The 12871-nt window shown below is 42.8% G+C and overlaps 1 non-coding gene across 1 annotated transcript; it reads right to left on the bottom strand.

Annotated features, from left to right (window-relative positions):
- Positions 1-3058: 3058 nt before the first annotated feature.
- LOC127600110 (U6 spliceosomal RNA) lies at positions 3059-3166 on the bottom strand. Its single transcript, XR_007962276.1, has one exon. It is a non-coding gene; the product is annotated as a U6 spliceosomal RNA (small nuclear RNA).
- Between the last annotated feature and the right edge of the window lie 9705 nt (positions 3167-12871).

The raw sequence follows: 12871 nt of genomic DNA on the forward strand, positions 1-12871 counted from the left end.
TGGCATTCCCAAAAAGACACCAATGAAGCCCCAAAAGATGCCATTAGCACAGTGGGTGGGTTGCTCCCGTCGGCTGATGTGGTTTCCCAATGCGACGCCCCTCGCACATGTGTCCTCATCCTTCACGATTGTAGGCCGCGGTGAAGGAAGTGATGGGATTTACGGCGTGGATGGCAAGCATATGTGCGTGTTTACAGATGGCAAGGTCAAGGACAGGACATCGTTGTAATGCTCTTCAGAGGAACTTAATTGAGGACTGCTCATCTATTCAGCGCCTTTAAATTGGAGTTACGCTAAGCAGAGGCTGAGCTTTGAACCGAGCTTGGGGGGTAATGTCCCAGGGAAAGCAGAGCAAAGTCTTGTTAGCGACCATGAATCAGACCACACGCTGACATTATTTGAAAATTGCTTAGTTGCATAGAACTCCCTTTAGTGCTGAACGGACTTTCATAAAATTGATTTTCCGAGCACACCTTTTAGCAGCTATAAGCTTGAAATATGAACCCTTCATAGCTGAGAGCATTTCATTTTTTTGTGGCCCGCTGACTAATGATCCTGACGAAAGGGGGAGTGTGTTTGAAATTCTCCTCGGCGAGCCATTTCCATAATTAAACACTGCTAATTATAGAGCTTTGGATGACTTTAAACAAACACTCGCTGCTTTTCACGCCTTCAATTAGGAGATTTATGCAAATGGCCTAACATTGGTGCAGATGTCAACCGTCACCATTTCTTCAGGAGTCGGAAATCGGTACGATTCCCGACATTACATTACAGTTTCCTAATAAAACATCTGCGTGCGTCTCATTGTGCTCTCTCATGATCATTGATTCTCCACTCGAGTGTGAACCGAATTAAGAGTGCACTCATGCCTCATACTTGGACTTATTCGTACATATTGAAGATAACCAGACCAGACAGGCTACTAACTTGCTGTCACTGGCATAACAGCAGCACATGACTAGTCGCTAACTAGCTAGCAGTCATTGGAGGTCACCTGTAAAGGCGTACCGACACCCCGTTAGCGCTGGGAGTTCTATTGCAGGAAATGGCGTACATTCTTATGGCGTTGCAACAATGTCAGAATATAAATCACCTTCCTTGTATGCGATTCCTCACATTTTGGCCTCATAAATATATCAGAGTTTCAATGAATTTATGAACGTGCACATGCAGAACATATGCAGAAACGCAATTGTTCATGAAAGAAGTTAAAAAGCACAACCTGTATCGATCGTACTTGTAATTGTAGTTTTGGCAGGGAAAGATGTACATATTTATGATGGTTCTGACAATCTCGCATTGCACATATATGAGATAGTTATTTAATTCAAATTTGAATATGCCAACAGTGTCTCCAGTGCGCCTCATAAAAAAAAATGGTGTTGGCAGTTTGTCTGCAAATATATCAGATGTTTAATGGCGTATTTATTTGGAAATGTGCATCTGATTGTCAGCATGCTGTGCAGCACAGCATATGAAAAAACTAAAAACGTACTTCCATTGTTGTTGGTTGTTTGGAGTGGAAATACCCTGCATTTTTATATTTCTCACAAAGAGGAGTCGCAAGAATATCAGATGATGGAACGTATATTAATTTTTGAATATGAATCCATTCTCCACCACGACTGTGTGGAAAAATAGCCGAATTTATCTAGCCTTTGACAGCAAGTCACTAGAAGCCATTATATCAGACAAATTATATATGAAGATTAACATCAAGTCATTTGTTAGAATGGGAGCAAGACCAGTAATTCACACATCAACAGTGTTTAAATTATTAAAAAGATGGAAAATCATAATTGGCCGTATATTTCTCAGCCCCATTCTTTTCTGCCCTGGGTACTTGACATTCACTGTGGGTTTGTAATGTAAATGACATGGGGGAGGGGGGGTGGTGGAATAAGGTGCTATCTTAACACTGGAGAGTGATTGACTCATGAATGGATGCGAGGCATCTACAGGTGGCGGTCAATTATCATTTCAATAATCGAGTATCGGCGCGCTCCACTGCAGAGTGTGACACATTTTTATCTCCATGCATTTCAATGAAGTCTGAAGACCGGTACATAAAAGGTTATCACCTAGGAAACATATTTGCCCGGGCGCAAGTTAAACAGGCGGATGAGATCGGCATAGATATTCAATTTAACCAGTCAACCCTGACCTATAAATATTTTAACAAAAACCCCGGTGAGGATACACCCCACCCCCGCCTCTTCTTTCAACGCAATTTTATTTCAACGGCGGGAGATGCAAGGAAGGACGTACGATAGAAAGTCAAACACATTGTAGCTTATCTATTAGAAGGATTGTTTAATGCATCTGCCTCTTGCCAGGGGGATGTGCCTAATCTTTAAAAAAAAGAACTGATTTACACTAAAGCGGCCTCCGAAGTTGAGCTGGACTAATCTATAAATGGTGAGCTGACAAATCTGGCCTGACACGACGGCGCGTTCGTAGGGAAGGCTCGCCGGATGGGCATTAATCACAGCGAGAGCTCGGGCACACTGGGGACGCCTCAAAGTGAGCTGGAGGTTACGCGGGCGAAGGGATTAATCAATACGGGCCCATCACGGGGGCGCACCGGCAGCACTTAAAGCCCCCCGCGGTACCCCGGGCGTGACGCACTCAGCTGACGCTCTAGTAGTCACAGAGAAGCAGCTCACAAGCAGTTCATGATGTACTGCAGTTCACAGATGGATACTGAACGGCATTCACTTTCACTTACTCAACATGTAGTCCAGTTTCTTTGCATGATTTTTTTTTAGGTAGGGAGTTAGAGGATTATGGTGTGGAGAGTTAAAGTTAGGATTCGGAGTTATGGTTTCAAATTGGGGTTAGGGTGGAGGAAAAAAAGGGCTTGGCAATGAGTGCCACATTCATTGAGTGGACGTGCATTTTGGCAACAGGCACTCTTGAAGCTTCACTTTTTAAGAATTGTAACAAAAAAACGAGACAACGGTCGGCCACTTATGAAAAGTACCGGTACAGTACCTGTAAAAGTACGAACTGGAGCTCGTAGGAGGGAGCACATAAGTCCAATTCTGCTCTCCCCAAAAATTGGAAACGCTTCACGATTGTGCGTGTCATCCTTGCGCAGGGAAACCATGCTAATCTTCTCTGTATCGTTCCAATTTTAGTATGTGTGTAACCGAAGTTGCACATAATACATTGAGGTCTGAGGCTTATATGTAGCGTACCATCTGCATCTCTTTTATAGTCATGGTGCACATTTTACCACCTACACGGGTACTAAGCTACCAAATGCTATCAATTCAGTACGTTGTCACTAATCATTAAGAGACTTAAAATCTGAAAATGGACTTGGAAGGTGCGCTTACTTTAGGATGGTCGAGTATAAGGACAACGACTACTATTTGCCAAAGGTGAAGGGGTAGATGGGAAATATATGCAAATTATCTTGCAGACAACGGGTCCTGATTCGCTGTCCTCGACATGACTGCAGTGTTTGATCACAGCCCATACCAGTTAAAGGAAGAAGTGCTGTATGTAGAGTAAAGATAAGTTATACAGTGAAAACAATACATTAAAAACACACAACCAGTACAAAAACCAATAAATGCATTTCAAGACAATTTTTGAAAATGAACAGCAAGGGGCCTTGCCGAATGTTGAACAGAAGTTCATTCCAAAGTTAGGGACAAGCAACGGAAAAGGCTCGATCCCCTCTGAGCCTCTGCTTACCCCTCGGTACCTCCAGTACCCTCCGGTTCGCTGATTTGAGGCCCTGAGTTGGTATGTAGGAATGGAGGAGTTCTGAGACTTAAAGTGGGATGGGACCATTTAAGGATTTAAAAACTAACAAAAGAATCTTACAATGAAATCCCGAAAAGTGTTCAGGCAGCCAGTGAGGGTATGGGCTGTGATATGTACGGTACTTCACTCTCCTACTTGTTGATCTGACTGCCTCCAAATAGATTGTGCTGGGATTTCTATTGACTCCTTCACACACTGACTAGCTTCAAATCCGAGTTCACTGCTGCGTAGCGATGACATAGTTGTGTCTCGACAAAGGCCGCTGCCACCCGGTCCTCCTTTGAGATTTGAGTCTTCCACCCACTCACCGAGCTACCCACTCTCACAACCCGACAGTAGATGTGTCAAACCCCACGTCCACGCGGAAGCCCCCCCCCCCCCCCCAACCCCCTCTTCAGCCCCTCATTTCATTCAGTCGACGAGGGCCGCTGTAGCAGAAAGCAGACAGGAGGGGAAACCTCCAGCTATTTGTCAACTTGGCGCCCGTGTCAAGATGTCATGCCCAGGGACATCACCCCCCCCCCCAACCCCCCTGAAACCCCTCCCACCCATGTAACATGCAGCTGGCTGGCATGTTAGCAGAGGAGACAGGCCTTATGTTTGGAGCACCGGCAAGCTGTCAAGAGTGCTCCAGTCTGGCAGTCACTGAGCACGTCCTCTCCCTTGCTCTTTATCCATTGAGCGATCGCCACTTCTTATCCACTCCACTCATCCGTCATGACCAATTTTTCTCTCCCAGAATACTTCAAGGGCTGCTTGTTTTGATGCTTCTTCCACGAAATCAATCTTCTCTTCTTTATCTACATGCCCTGCAAGAATGAAAACGAGAAATATTTGTCTAGGTCGCTTTTCCTTGAAGTGGCCGTCATTTTTGTTGTATTTTTTTGCCTCCTTGTTTTTAATACCGTAGCATCTTAGCTTTTTTTGGTCCTTTTAAATCAGTTGGAGTGGAAAGTGGAGTCAGAAACTTGAATGGGGTTTGATTTATTTCTAGAACAATGATGGCACACCCTTAGTTAGTCGTCAGCCACTTGCAGGGCGCATATAATGAAGCAACCATTCACCCTTACAATCTATTGACAATACGTATATACAAGTACACTCGATTATTTTTCCTTATTTCATTTTATTTTTTAAGGGTGGTCACATGTGTGGGAGAATTTCTCTTTGAATTTTCTGAACTCCTGTTTCCACAACACTGAGAAAAATGATGCAGCCCAAAGAAATTTTGCCTGATGTTATGTTTTTGTTTTCTAAACAGTGTCGACTGAATCAACAGCGCTTAGTGTTATTGTTAGGCCTTGCCGGCGGTCTGCTGCTGTTCAGTGGGATGAAACAAGCCTTCCTCTTGTTGTCTTCTCTGGGAAAAAGCATAAACATCCCAGGAGTGGCTTTGAGCAACAACGGAGGGTTTGAGGGTGGTCATTCCATTTTAGTTGTCACACCACCCTGGAGACCTCCAATCCGGCCAGATTATGAAACTGAAATAACAACAACAAGAAATCAAATCAAGTAGCATATGAGACATACAAAACAACATTTACTCGACATGTATGAGCAGCAAATTGATCGCTCCGGTTTGTCTTTAAGCTCCTTTTGGACATTTTACAGTAAGAGTGCAGAGGATTTATCTGCTTTGAAATGCAAACAGCATATTTATGGGTCAGACATGGGAGATTATATCACTTTTTTTTTCGTCACTTCCATAGTGGGTTTGATAACATTTTACAATGTTTCAGAGTAAAAATCTTATTTTCTCATTCAGGTTCGGCTGCTCTTCCTTGACAACTTTGACAGCTCTGTCATTGTTTATGTGCTTTGTATTTTCAAGGAGTTGTACAGTCCATCTACCAGCACCCCTCCCGCCACCACGTTTTGTCTATTTTTATTTTCCATTTTTACCTCGACACCCCAGCCCGACTCCATCTGCTACTTGTGCTCCTCCTTCAAAAAAAGAAAAACAGTGGAATTCCCAGGCCTAATTAACGAGCGCACCCTCACAGACGGCCAAGGGGTTGCACCACCTTGCCTCAAGAGGCCCTTTTATTGAAAAGGTGAATAAATGAGAGTGTGACTGGACTTGGCGTGCCAGACAACAGTGGGAAACACCGCACTGTTCGTGTTTGTACTTTTGGGCGGAAGGCTGCGATATTCAACAGACTGGACACAATATTAGGCACACAAGATTTTGTCTATCTATCTATCTATCTATCTATCTATCTATCTATCTATCTATCTATCTATCTATCTATCTATCTATCTATCTACTGTATCTATCTATCTATCTATCTATCTATCTATCTATCTATCTATCTATCTATCTATCTATCTATCTATCTATCTATCTATCTATCTATCTATCTATCTATCTATCTATCTATCTATCTATCTATCTATCTATCTATCTATCTATCTATCTATCTATCTATCCATCCATCCATCCATCCATCCATCCATCCATCCATCTACAGTATATAAATTGTATTAGTTTTGAATTAACTAAATTGGTTGTATGTTCTTAATTTTACAGCATTTAAATAATAATCTATATTATATACTATGTGTGTGTGTTTGAGTATACTGTATACATATATATTGTATGAATGCATTTAATCAAAATTTTATTTTGTAATTTCACGAGTTCATGTATTCATTTTTTAAACTTTGTTTTCAATGTATGTATTTACATATTTTGTATTTATGGAATGTTTTCACATTAAACTATATCACATTTGCTTTATTTTAATCATTAAATATTAAATGACAGTTTTATTTCTGTACATAAAAATGCTAGTTTTGATTACTTGTATTACTTTAATTCAACATTTAATTTCATTGTTTACAGTTTGATCTGGGTCTTTGTGTGCAGCATTATGTAAAAAAAATGCACTCCTCTAACAATATAATATCTTTTATAATTGTGGATTTTTATGACGGATATTTTATTGGATCAAATACAAAGTGTAGGTGTGCCTAATGAAATGGCAACCACAAACACTGGAGCGGGAGGGTGGACGGGTGTTCTTTGGTGCCACCATGCTGTGCCTCAGCCAGACATCCTGGACAGATCTGCGGCCGGGCCTCACGCCGATCTGCTCCACGAGCTCACATCAAAGTTGTGGTACTGGCACGTCTGACTCCGCGCTCTCTCAAAGGCATCTGCTGAGCACGTGGATGATCGTCGGCTGGGAGGCAGCTGAAAGATTCATGGGGCTGGATGTGACATGAGCTAACTGCTTGATTGATGACCCTCATGAGTCACCATTGGAGACCAGTTGAAATGTTGAAGTGTGGTTTGGTGGCGCCACAGATAGACTTCGATACAACATGGTATTTGAGCATGGAACTCCACCCAAGGTAAAAAATAGAATAAAATAAAACAAAAAATACTCCTGCCATTGGCTTGCAGCCAGTTCGGGGTGTATCTTGCCTACTGCCTGAAGACAGCTGGGATAGGCAACAGCATGCTCGTGACCCTCGTTAGGTTAAATGCCTCAGATAATGGATTTTTTAAAAATGGTTATACGGTCTAACCTCTTTTCAACGTACCCAGTTTATATTTTCACCCATATCATGTTTACATTTCCAGCTGTCTTCAGGCAGTAGGCGGGGGACACCCTGAATCGGTTGCCAGCCAATCGCAGGGCACACAGGAACGAACAACCATTCGCACTCACAGTCACACCTAGGGACAATTTAGAGTGTTCAATCAGTCTGCCACGCATGATTTTGGAATGTGGGAGGAAACCGGAGCACCCGGAGAAAACCCATGCAGGCCCGGGGAGAACATGCAAACTCCACACAGGGAGGCCGGAGCTGGAATCGAACCCGGTACCCCTGCACTGTGAAGCCGATGTGCTAACCACTGGACTACCGGGCCACACATCAAAGTCCCAATTTCACATAATTCATTTTCCATTTGCCAATTTTGCCCGACACTTAAAAAACAACACAGGCGACGAAAGTGCTGTCTACATATCCAAGAGAAAAAGCCACAAATGATGAACAACAATGACAAAGGTAAACAGGATGAACACCCGGAACAGTAAAGATGCAATGAAAAAAGCAATGGACCAAGTATCAATCCCTGGGGCACTTCACAAGAAAGAACAGGATACCGCATCACCAACCTGCACTGAAAAAAACAGCCACCAAATATGGTTTTCTACCACTATACTATAAATATCATTACTTAGTCACTGTAGCGCAATATTTTAGAAATAATGTACTTGTGACACCAAATGAGCAACCTCTCTTTCCTGATTGTCATTCGGTTGGCGTTCCTGCCGAGCCAGATTTGAGGAACAGCCTGCACCATTCACACTCCTCCTGACATTATTTGCCAGTTAATGGGGGCTCCTGTGGGCCAACGCAAGGGGTCCCGTCAAGCCCGTGTCTGGTGAGGACGCAGACAGCACAGGCGGTGACCAGGGTGGGTGGTTGGTGCTGGGCATCTGTGACTGGCAGCGGCATGAGAGCGCTTTTAATTCATTTCCCCAAACGCACTCACACACACGTGCGCGCACACACGCAGTGCAATGGGCACATACATACAAGAGAGGCACCACAACACATGTCATGAAATACTTTTTGTGTGATCTGAGCTGAATTGATGCTCTCGAGACACTTGGAAGCTGCTGAGAATTCAAAAAAGAATTTTAGAACTTTTCTCGATAGTGCTAAACAATTTTCAGCCACCACAAAATTTACATCAGAAAACCCGCATCACCATTCTACAAACAATACGTACAGTATAAATGTGCAGTGCATTAATTCAAATTGTGTGACCTCGTTTTCCTAATTAAAATGTTAGTTGTGCATTTATATCATTTACATTTAATTAATGTGTTGGTGAATTTAAATTGTAGTTGTTTTTCATTCTTTACAATTACAGTTCTGTTATATGATCACCTGTTTGTATTATTGAATTAACATTTTGGTTTTGAAATCTTCTAAATGTCATTTACTTCATTCATTCAATGTAAATTTGTTTTAATTATTTGGCTATACGTTTATTTCATGAACATTTTATTCATGTATACATTCATTTAAATTGTTGATAATGGCTAAAGTGTTTTCTTTTTTAATTTCACAACTTTATTATCATTGTAATCCTATCCATGTATCCATCATTCCATTCATTTCCTGGGTCGCGGGGTGTGCAGAGCCTATCCTAGCTGCCTTCAGGCAGTAGGTGGGGTACCCCCTGAACCGGTTGCCAGCCAATCGCAGGGAAACACTTTGACGAACAACCACTCGCACTCACAATCACACCGAGGGACAATTTAGAGCGTTCCATTAACCTCGCATGTATGTTTTTTGGAATGTGGGAGGAAACAAGAGTACTCGGACAAAACCCACGCAGGCACGGGGAGAACAAACGCCACACAGGCCGAAGCCGGAATCAAACCTTGCACCTTTGCACTTTGAGGCAGACGTGCTCACCAGTCGACCATCATGCCAGCCCTCGCATTTATTTTTATTGAATTGATTCTTCTCTATGGGAACACGTGAGACAATCTGAAGGATTGTCTGCTTGGATACATTACATTCGTCTCCAACCATGCATTCTGATTTAAATGTATAGCATACTATTAGCTGTGCCGACTGATAAAAAATACAAGACAGTGCAGTCCAACTCGCTAACACGGCGTGCATACGTGTTAACATGCATTAGACTTCGATACAACATGGTACCCGTAAAACATTCGTCTCTCTTTCTCCCCTTAATGGCCGCCCATTAAAACATTCATTAAACATTTACTAATGGTGAGACAACCTGCAACAAGTTTAATTGGCAAAAACACCAATAAATGAATGCTTCTAACAATAGAATTAACACTAAAGCGTACATGGAAAAGAACACATACCAGCTCGGTCAAACGTCTTTGAGTCCATGCTGTTATTTAAAGGATGTTTTCATGCATACATGACATATGTTACAGGATGTGACCCAAGACACATTTTTGTAAATACTGAAGACACTATTCCTGTAAACAGTCAACACTGAACACCATCTGGAGTCTTCAAAACATGTGACGTGTTTTTTGTATATCATGAAGACAATCTTGGGATGCAACATAAATGTATTTTTTTTCTTGTGCTGATCATGCATAGCTTTTCTGTTAGCTGAGGTATTTAGACCACAGACGTGTCATGGGTCGAATATATTGATAGCCTAAAAATATGCGATTAGTAGTGATACAATTCATAAGTTGCCCAAAATTATTACATCCATGAGGCCTAATGCGTGTAGACAGGCTGTGAAACACACACACACGTATGTGAATACACACTTAGCTCTTCGTGACTCTCCAAACACTCCTTCGCATTGAGTGGCGAAACCTTAACCTCCATTCAGAACAAAGTGATGGCGACGCAGGCCCAGTTAAGAGGGGAGGGAATCAAAGGGGTGGGGGGTGCGATTTAGCAATTCAAGGGGATCAAATGCTCGCCTCATGAGAACGCTGCGTCGGGTGGAATGAAAGCGAGCTCTGTGGCGGCACTTAAGTCAGGCGAGACACCCGCTGAGAGGGAGCAATCAGGCCTGTAGGAGCCTTCACACTGTCAGGGGTCAAACCCGTAGAGCCTCAAGACTACCCGCCTTCTGTTTTCCCCTACTTTGCAATTTCTCAGTAGGTACAGTAACCCAACACCGATGGGAGGGATCATTCGTCACAGACATGGTGGCGCAGGATGCAGGGGCACTTTTTTCATTATCGTGTTGGCATGGTTACCAATTTTCATCAGATCCATCCATCCATCCACTTTCTAAGTTGCTGATCCTCACAACAGTCGCGGGCATGCCTATGCCAGTGGGCATCGGGCAGTAGGCGGGGAACACCCTGAACTGGTTGCCAGCCAATCACAGGGTACACATAGACAAATGACCATTCGCGCTTACATTCACACTTAAGGAAAATTTCGAGTGTTCCATTAACCTGCCACGCATGTTTTTCGAACGAGGGAGTACCCCGAAGAAAACCCACGCAGACACAGTGAGAATATGCAAATGTGTGTGTGTGTGTGTGTGTGTGTGTGTGTGTGTGTGTGTGTGTGTGTGCGTGTGTGGATTACATGTCAAAGTATGAACTCAACTTCAGCCAAACTCTGAAATTAACCTTTTATTGGATTTAATGCAACTTTATTTTATCAAGATGGCATTAGGTAGTGCAACTATAGTCATGACTTTCAGCCAGCTTTTAGTGAGTGTTTCAGTGTCATGATATTTGGAGAACAGGTTTTATTTATGTAGCTGTCTGGTTCCAGTTTTGATTTCATTCCACTGGCTTACTAGGAATCATACTGACCAACTTTTTGCTGATTTGCATTGGATTTTGGGTGACTTGGATTAGAAACCTGCATTAGTTCTCCCACTAGCTGCTGACTGGCTAGCTGCCATATGTGTGACCAAAGTAGAGTGCTATCCATTTTGTGTTATGTTTTACATCGCATTTGGGTTGGATTCTTAAGTTTTCACCTTTTTTGTGCTTTTTTAATAGTTTATTGAGAAAACAATGCCTTCACCAAGATGGGAAAGAGACACCAAGATGGAACGAATATTTTGCCTTTTTGCAAGGTTATGCAGAACCAATCCAATTTATTGACATGTAAATCAGGCCAAATGGGATATTGTTTGTAATTACTAGCTAAAAGCTCCCCCGCTGAGTACAGTAACAATGGCCTTCATTTCTCCGCTAACCTCAAAGTAAAAACATGGAAGATAAAAATTGGCATTGCAGCTCACGGCGACTTTGTGTGCCAATACTTTTCTAAACGTGCCAAGCCAAATCATATTAATGTGTAACCAAAGAATACATTTGGCCTCAAACAGACCGAGTGGTGCCGGTAAACTTCATTAAAGAGAAAATGCTTTTAAGGGACCTCTCCTTAATGAGTGGTAATTATAAATAAGCTCCTTTGTGAAAGCCCCAGACCCCCTAATCATGGGTGGGCTTGCCAGCCTGAGAGAAGGGCCGGCTCCGATGACAACTTTGTCGCTATAGCTTACAAAGTGGACAAAGGACCATTTGTCAACATGGTTAAGCAATAAAAGGTTTGAACGTTTGTGCTGATGGATGGAGGGGGAAAAAACGTAATTGGATCAAATTTAAAAAGCATCAAAAAGGGAAACCTTGAATTCGTGTGAACGCGTAAGACGAGATGATGACAACTACAATACCCGTTAATGACACTAAATACCAAAACGGTTTTCAAGCAGTATGATGGTTGACCTCTGACATTTTAACTTTCATAATTTAGTGTAGCAGTGGGGTCACTCCTTGCAATAGGAACAACTTAACTGTCTCAACGTAATGGTCATTGGGGGATTCATGTGATTTGATTGAACCGCACCGCATACGAACTGTGTCAGAAATATTCCAGGACTAGTGTCACGAACGATTCTGTTCAAATTCATATTACCCACTTCCTCTGCCACTCCTGTAAGGATTCTTCTCAGCCCTCCATGTCTTCCAAACGAGAGTCGGCGATGACCCCTTGAGCTTCAGAAAGAGGAACCAGGTCAGGTGGGTCAGGATATCGCTCCAGCACGGGAATGTTTTTTTTGGGCATGAACTGGCAGATGCTTCGGGCATTTTGTCATGGTGAGGCAGCCATGAGCTGTGCTATCAAAACTCTCACCTGCTCTAACACACTTAATGACGAAAAGGCTGCAGGATCTCTTTGTAGACTGAGTGATCGTCTGGCCCACACTGAAGGGGAAAAATGTGCAATTTGTTTAGAACAGGGGTGCCCAAACTTTTCGGATCGAAGATCTACTTTTCGATCAACTAGCCTCACGGGATCTACCCTTACCGACGTGCGCGCACACACACACACACACACACACACACACACACACACACACACACACACACACACACACACGCCATGATGAGAAACAGCCTGAAACTGAGGCATGCGACGCAATTTTGCAGCCTGTTAACTATCGTAGCTCACAAGTACCATTTTAAAGTGCTTCCCTGGACCCTCCTAGATTCCTATTCTTTGTCCGTGCCCTCGGTGAATTGTACACGAAGCAAACTCTGAATGAGAAGAATGACGATAACAGATAGAGCGCAATAGCTCT

Source organism: Hippocampus zosterae, chromosome 4 (assembly GCF_025434085.1).
Source record: "Hippocampus zosterae strain Florida chromosome 4, ASM2543408v3, whole genome shotgun sequence".
NCBI classification, from domain to species: domain Eukaryota; kingdom Metazoa; phylum Chordata; class Actinopteri; order Syngnathiformes; family Syngnathidae; genus Hippocampus; species Hippocampus zosterae.